General features: G+C 33.7%; 1 long non-coding RNA gene across 1 annotated transcript; it reads left to right on the plus strand.

The window, feature by feature from the left end:
* Positions 1–1,481: 1,481 nt before the first annotated feature.
* On the plus strand, positions 1,482–2,711 carry LOC122516479. Its single transcript, XR_006303580.1, has 3 exons — positions 1,482–1,580; positions 1,784–1,945; positions 2,028–2,711. It is a non-coding gene; the product is annotated as an uncharacterized LOC122516479 (long non-coding RNA).
* The last annotated feature ends 4,675 nt before the right edge of the window (positions 2,712–7,386 follow it).

Consider the following 7,386-nt stretch of genomic DNA (forward strand, 5'->3'; position numbering starts at 1 on the left):
TTGCTGAAGCTTGTTCTTTTTTTAAATTAAGAAGAAAAAAAAAATTATTTAAAAAATTCTCTTTCGAAGTATCCGCAAAGCTTTCGTATCAAAGATCAAAACTGATTAGGAAATATTCTCTCTTACGATTTATTCAGTTTATTTTCAGTTTATTAACAGAATGAAAGAGAGAGAGAGAGAGAGAGAGAAAGAGAAAGAGTCAACAGCTCAGGGATCGAGCAAAAGTTAGAGGATTTGCATATCGGTAAAACGCTCGGTGAGCTACTTTTTCTTTAATTTATGCAACTTCAATATTAGCAGTAAAATTTCTTCTTAGAGAAGCAAAGAAAAAAGAAATCAAAAAGAAAGAAAAGAAAGATAAGTAAAAAAGAAACTCCGTAAGATCTTTATCAATGTGAAGAGAACGAACGGTGCGTTCAAACGAAAACGATTTGCATCCATCCCCCTAATGCCCCCTCTTTGCCTACCTCTCAATTGTTTATAGTCGGTGGTTTTGTAACGTATATACCCTATGTACACGAGCATTTATACTGTCCGTCGACGTCGAAACATTTTATACAAAATATCCTTTCATGAATATGCATGCAAAACTCTATTTAGTTAGACGCGTATTGAACGGGTTCGCATAAGTATCCGCTATGAATATCCATTAGAAGTGATTTTTGTCGAAGCTCCGACGTATCCCTGAAGTTACGTGTTGGTTGTATTCTGTGGTTGTGTTGCACGTTGTGTTGGGCAGATCCAAGCGAGATACATACATCATCCATCCGTATCGTCGACACGGACTTTCAATATCCTTCTTTTCCATTTTCGACAATGGAGGCTTCTCTGCGTTATCCATATACAGGGTGATAAAAAAAAGGGTTCATAACTTTTGGGGTAAATGATACGTGGGTAGATTGAAAAGTTTTCAATCTATCATAGAAACTATGTTTTTTTTTTCAATGAAACGGTGGTTCGTAAAAGAATCTGAATTGACCTACAAATTATTATAATACAATAATTTTAAATTGTCGCTAATAATCACGTTATTTATGCGACACTAAATCCAAATTAAAAGGAGAAAATAACGATAATGAAATCCATTATTTCTATAGGTACGACAGTTTCAGAAAAGTGGGAAAAATACTCGCATCTGTACTAACAATAAAACAAAAATTTGTTTATAACATTGAACAAATATTTATTATTCAGCTTATTCTTATTAGAACTTTGTTTTTTTTTATCATTTTGCGAGTACTATCAACCCTATAATTTATGAACCCTTGTTTTATATCACCCCGTATATTTCTACATACCTGTACATATTTATACATAACCTATCCACGGTGTCTGCGAAATGATTTGCGATATTTGTTTTTTCCTTTTCCTTCTTTCGCTTTTCTTTCCATGTTTTCTTCTCTCCTCTTTTTCATATTTTTTTATTGTTATTGTTGTTTTTCTTTTCTTCTCTTTTAGTTGTTATTTTTTGTTCCCCGAAGAATAGAACAAAACGTGGACCATTGTAACTTTTCAAAGATATTGCCCGTCCTAAGAAACGTTTCTCTGACAGTACTTACGTTGTTCCTTGTAAAAAGAAGGTACGTATACTCGCATAGGAAGACTTTTTCTTCGTTAACGTCTTTACCAGTCGTCGAAAGTCGATATCGACTCGATCTTCCTAGAAGATAACGCCTGTCCACGAGCCACCATCCCCCCATCCCTAAATCCCCAACCAACCTCCACCTTCATCCCTTGCTACAAACGAATACAAACTATATCTAACATTTGACTTTTACTATAGGACGACGACACTCCTCGATATACGACGTCATTACGATAGATAAGAAACGTCTCGGAGAATAATATCTACTCGAAAGAATCTTACTTTTTGGAGTTTGGAAAAATCGAACGGACCAAGGAAGAAGAAGAAGAAGAAGAAGAAGAAACAGAAAGGAAGAACGAGGTAAAGATATAGGTGTGTACATAAGAAAATACGATATTCTCCAAATTGAAATTCAACCTTTTTTTTGGTTTTTGTTCGAAAGATCGAAAATAATAATTCCTAGATAGATAGATAGATGGGAAAGACAAGATGATGATCTGGAGAGATAAGTTTGAAGATGTAGTGAACCGGAAAAGCAGCAAGACGAAAGAGGAGGACGTGGAAGAGGAGGTGGAGGAGGAGAAGCTTGAGAAATAACGGAAGGAAGGAAGAGAGTAAGTTTCAATGAAAACCGACTGCGGCTTTTCAAACTTGTGGACCAATTAGACTCCAATTTGTTCTGGAAGACGGCGGGCGGGGTCTCGGCCGCAAAACGGACGTCTAATTAAAGCCGTACGCTTCGGTATTCGAGTAGACACTGACTTTAGATGCTTTCTATATATTTGGATAGATAATATATATATATAAAATATATGTATACACGTGAATGTACAATGAGTCATAGGAATATTTCTACTCCTATTGTTAATGTTAAACAGTAAATATTTGTACGTATTATAAGGTCTCTAAATTCTTGTAAAAAGAAACATATTTTAGAATTATTAAACTTTCAAACTCATATAAATTTTATTATACAAAATCATTTGTTTTTGCGAAAGAAGTAAGCAGCGTGTTACCCTATTGGCAAAAAGGGTTTTTGCCTAGAGGTCCCCGACAACAGATAAGGCCCTAATGTCATCAACGTAATTTTGTTTTATGTTTAATCAAATTATATCAACAATTATTACTTTGCTTTTTGCATTGGTAAATAGCTAATTTTGTCCACAAATTCAAATTTGCTCGCGGTCCCATGAAGTCATAACGCGCCACGTATAATTTTATATAAATAATAAAACAATTAGGGGGAGGGGGGCTCGCGAAAATATATCCAATTGTTTCAAAAGTATCAGAAGTAGCAGAAAGCCAATCGCGTACAACTTACAAAAAGAATTATTTTATTTTTATTATATTTTTGTGTTGATTTTTTATCATTTACATCAATGTCTATTTCTGTAACAATAAAATTTTTTTTCTGCAATAAAATTTAGATTAATTTGGAAGTTAAATAATTCTAAAATAGATATTTGCGTGAAAGAATTTTAAAACTTTGCATTACAAGTAAATATCAATAAATTCAAATTTATAGAGGGGGAGGGGTGGTTACGAATCCTTTTGTGACTTCTTCCATACGTATAAGTACTCATATAAATTATCATTCCAAAATCAGCGATTTTTCCAATAAAAGATTTTTGCTATTTTCCAAAAGAGAGAGAGAGAAAGAGAGAATACACTCATAGATTAAACTCCTTTATGTTAGAGTTAACTTCTTTTCCTTCGATCCGGGTAAACAATTTTTACTCTCGAAAGTGTGTTTTCTTTCTTGCGTCCTCACAACAAGGACTACACCAACTACGAAGACGTCTTCTTTTTCTCTTTCTAATTTTTCTTTTTTTCCTTCTTTTTCTTTCTTACATAGCACCAAACTTTCACAATTCTTTTGCCAGCTTCAAAGTTTCAGGATAATACTGGATACCGAATAGTTCTGGCCAAACAAATGGCCTTTTCTTCTTTTTTCTTTTTGTCTATTGCAAGGGATTTAGTACGTTTCTCGTCACCACGGTAATTCTAAGGATTTTCAAGGTAAAAGTATTGTCCGATAATAATACAGAGATTATTAATCAAAATAAAGCTGTCAACTGTTCACAAATAGTTCTTTGAATTCGGGTATATCAGGTACGTTCTTGATTTTATAGTAAATTAAAAAAATATTTAAAGAATTAGAAATATTCTATTCTTTTATCTTTTCTTTATTTTGAATGAATGAATCATAGCAACTTTCTCTTTAAGGGATTCTACCTAGCATCACCTAAATCAAATTGTCCAGTTCCCCCACTAGACGAGCAACAGAGTTCTTAGGTTCGTCATTCGAGCGAGAACAGACATTTGTTATTTTCAAGACCGAGTGAACGCATCTTCTCAAATGGCTGCTATCTGTGTTTCTATGTTGCAAGTGTCTATACTAGTTCATTGTGGATAAGTGCTGTGCAAGTTCTAACCAGGTCCTCATGGAGTACTCTTATCAGAGAATCCTTCACTTTATCTGAATCACGTATAACGAATCAAACCGTTTACGTGAATTCAGCACTTCAACGGTTTAGTAATCCAAAGGTAAGAAAGTGAGAGAGAAAGCAAAAGTGAGTGATAAAGAGAGAAAAATAAAGAAAGAACGAACACGTTGCAACGTACCTTTGAAAATGGACAAGTCTGAGCACTGAGTAAAGGGTTAAAGACTCTAGTTTGCTCGGTCAGCACCAACTCCGTGTCCTCCCTCGATCGTTTCGTATAATCAGGATGCGAGCAATCGACGCACGCGAAGGGACGTACGCGAAGGGACGCTCAGCAAACGAGCCAAATTTCGTTTCTTTTCTTTTTATTTCAATCTCTCAACTATTTGTGTCGCATAAATGCGTCCTTTTAAAAAGATCATTTTCTCTATAATATCGCATACATGTTTCATAACCAGTTAAAAATTACATTCCGACCATCATCATCGATATAACAGAATCGTAATGTGGACTCGACCATAGTCCACATTATATATCAACATTTAAATTAGATTTTAATGAGATTTAAACTTCTACAATCGGCTGCGAGTAGAACGAATTTAAACAACAGAATATCATTCTTATCTTTTTCTAACTATCTCTTCATATCTTCAAAATTAACATTAGACAAATTATCGTTGGAAACCATTCGAAAAGAAAAAGAATCGTATGAATTCATCCTATAATGAGATAATACAGAAATCGCGGTATACTTAGCACATAACGTAGCCGTTCATTAAGTAGATTAAATCCATTAATTCGTCGTCTTGTAAGAGGTCGGTACGATAGTAAGAAGAGCGAAAACGAGGGGAGACAAGGAGAGAGAAGAGAAGAGAAGAGTGAAGGGTAAAAGAGAAAAGGGAAGGAAGGGAGAGCTTTCATAGGATAGCACGAAGCTGTTAGAAGGTATGTGGAGAGAAAGAGAAAGATGGATAGGTAGGTAGATGAATAGATAGATACATAGATGGATAGAGAGTGAGAAAGAGAGAGAGAGAGAAAGAGAGAGAAAGACAGAAAGGGAAGAAGAGAAGGAGAGGAGACAGAAGGAGGGGAAAGAGTAACGGGTCTGGGTCGGGATAAGAGAGTAGCACGAACGATCGGGATTACGGCGCATGGGTGTTCGCCTTCCTGATATAGCTGTATTATATGCTATATGTTCTTCTCTAGGTATAGTATACGTTAACCGGATATAGCAGGAACTAATACGAATGGCAGAGTTTACCTTGGTGAGCTTGCACGAGCGAGTCGGAATCGTTGTTTTCCTGCTCCTCTTCCTACTCATCCTTTTTCTCCTCCTCTTCTTCTACTACCAAGTACTTAGCCTGTGTGTATGTTCTCAATCGTGAAATTTGGCACAGCCAGACCTTTTCCTTCTTACATATTTACCTATCTTCGTATATATATGTGTGTGTGTCTTAACGTATTATATAATATATATGTAATATGTGTGATACAGGATAGCCTTTTATTAGAAATTGCATTATTTTACTGTAATTAAATTTATAATTATAATTAAAAGATAATATTTATATTATATATTAACTTTTGTTATGATATAATAAAAAATATTATTATACTAATATTTATAACGAAGCCTATTAAAAACGAAATTCTATATACTTATTTGAATCATTTTTAAATTAGTACTGAAGTATTATAAGTCCACATGTGTGTGGTGAGAGATATTTCTTGAAATTGAATTTTGTCTATACATAATTTAGGGTTTTTCAAGTATTATTAACTTATGGGTCACCCTGTATAAATTTGTATACGCGAAAGAGGAAAATTCACGAGACGTCAATGTTCTAAGTATACCATGAAATAATTTCTTTTTTGTTTTTTTTTTTGTTTTTTATAAGAGAAAGCCCTCCCTTAGTATAACGTTACCAACACAAAATCATAGTTATAAGTATGAGTTGTATAGCAACCAAGAGAGATATAATAAATTCTCATTCACGCTTGAGGGACGAGAAGCTTGTTGCGGCCTAGCGACTTCCTTTGGTGTTTAATTAACCTAAGCTGCCTGGGCTTTATATCCATCATCGAAATTCCATAGTTGATACTATGAGATGAGCCTTTCGCGTCAGTCTTTCCTTTCATTTACTTTAACGTTCGGTCTTGTCTCACTATTTCCTTTAGCTTTAAATGTGAATTACTAAACGGATTAAATGGATGACACCTGTCGACTTCGATTATTGCACTAAATGGTTTTAATTAGAATACCAAGTTATGCAGAAATTTACCGACCTTCCTAATGACAAAAAATTAATTAAACACAATACCCTTCCTCGCCACACCGTCCACAGTTAGATTCGTGACATTTATTTCACACAAAAATTTATCAACTCATAAAACGACTCGTACGTTCTATGCGCAGTTATTATTATAACTTTAATAAATAATATAAAGAATTAAAAAAAAAAAAACAATAAAACATAAAATATAATCAAATATATAATATAAAGAAAGATACTTGTTTTTATTTTTCAATTTAAATTTTATATCATAAAGGTTTGATGACATTCTGCATAATTTGGACCTAATTAAAAGATAAACTGATTTAAAACGAAATAACAAAATATGTTAATGCAAGTATATCTAACGAATGAGACTTAACACGTGTTACGTTTCGTTGTCGAAACAGAGACAATCCTATGAGAATTTTTCGTTTGACGGTAACAAATGAAAAGTCTGATGAATTGTGTTAGGCGCGAATCAGTGAATAAAGCTTCAAAATGGTCTGACCACCGACTGATCGCAAGTAGAAATCCACCGGCTCTAGTCAGACGGACGAATGCTAATTTCCATCTAATTGTTAAACGTAACATTATTTTTTTTCTTCTCATTTTATATTTCTCCTTTCAATATTTGAATTTAACGAATATAACGTAAATAAAATTATTTGCAAAAATAGACAAATATATGTAACATAACTCTCGTATAAACTGCCAAAGATAATATTCTTGGTTTTGATCAATTCACGAATATATGATATTGGTTGTATCTCGAAAATATTTAAACCTCTATAGGACATATGCATGTTGATTAGATGACACCGTTGTCGTTGATGAACCTTCTCCGTTGAATACATGAATACGCGATACTAACTTTCAAAGTGAAACAGACCGGTTTGTTTTATATCCCTTTAAAGGGAGTAAACGAACGAGTAACAAGCTTTTTAAATTCCTTTAAACGAATCACTATTACTCGTTATTTCAAAACATATGCTTATATATATAAATATATGGATATACATAAATACACACATCGTACGTAATAATACAATGATTCGTGTATAACAAGATTTTTCAAGGGGGG

The sequence above is a fragment of the Polistes fuscatus genome, unplaced genomic scaffold (genome assembly GCF_010416935.1).
Source record: "Polistes fuscatus isolate 324 unplaced genomic scaffold, CU_Pfus_HIC Scaffold2, whole genome shotgun sequence".
In the NCBI taxonomy this organism is placed as follows: domain Eukaryota; kingdom Metazoa; phylum Arthropoda; class Insecta; order Hymenoptera; family Vespidae; genus Polistes; species Polistes fuscatus.